This window comes from Vigna radiata, chromosome 6 (genome assembly GCF_000741045.1).
Source record: "Vigna radiata var. radiata cultivar VC1973A chromosome 6, Vradiata_ver6, whole genome shotgun sequence".
NCBI classification, from domain to species: Eukaryota; Viridiplantae; Streptophyta; class Magnoliopsida; order Fabales; family Fabaceae; genus Vigna; species Vigna radiata.
In genome coordinates, this window is record NC_028356.1 from 18,730,592 (window position 1) to 18,731,764 (window position 1,173).

Genomic DNA, 1,173 nt, shown 5'->3' on the forward strand with positions numbered 1-1,173 from the left:
TTAGCTTGCATAGTAGGTTGAGTTGTTTATCATTTCTTTAATTCAGTTTTGCATTTAATTTAATTTAACTGTGTTAGGTAGTTGTTTGTTGTCTTGTTGGGGTCTAGTATTTTATTTTATTTTGTTTGAATGTTGTCTAAGGTTTTTAATAGTGTTAGTTTAATTACCATGCTAGCTTAATTTAGTTTGTTTGCATCTGTGTCTTTATTGACTTCTTTAATTTTTGCAAAACCCTTTTCACAAACCCCCCCTTTCGTGTTAGACTCGATTCTTGAACCGCAAAATTGGTCTTTGGGAGACAACCTAGGGGTCATTCCCTAGCTATACTGCATTTATTTGCACATCAAATTTGTATGGGTTGCGACACCCATCAGCTCAGTGGACCATTCTGGCGCTCAACGGCTTGTTTGACCCTTCTTTTCATCATTTTTCTCCTTCTTTCATGGGTCTAAGTCCACCTTACTTCACTTCCATCTTTAATTTATCCAAAAACCTTGCAAAACAATGCAAAACAAGCATAATGTCTCTAAAACCAACTTTTGACTCTCAAGAGACTCAACTAAGTGTTTTACTTGATTTAAAGCTCATTCTAAGCCTCAAAGGGTGTGTTTTACTATCAAATTTAAGTATGAAAATAACGGTTTTTAGACCGCTATCAAAGTGCATGTATCTTGGTTTGTGTCCTTTTGTTTGTTGAGGTTGGATTGTACATCCTTTCGCTTGTCTTTGTCATTGATTTTATGCTCTAAAAATCTGACTTGGGAGACACCTTGCTATCTTGAGTGAAGAGTGCAATTGAGTGGAGTGATCTTGCATTGTTTTAGCCAAAAAAACTGAGTTTTAAGCCAAATTTGTTACTGTTTTAGAGTGCACTTGGTTGCTATTTTTAACGTCATTAGCTGCTGTTGTTTCTAACATTTTTCTTGTAATTTTTTTGTTGTTTTGTATTAGAAACAATGTCTGCAGGTTCAAGACAATCTTCTTCCAATGGAGGTAGCCATCAAGGAAGTGCTTCTAGCAAGTTGGACATGGCAAAGGCTCTCCAACAACTTCAACATCAATTTGATTTTTTTAGTACATAGAAGGGTGGATAATGAGGATAAGGCAAAAGGAAAGCAAGCCTATGGACACCAAGATCGCAAATACACATCTCATGGTCATGGTACATACAAA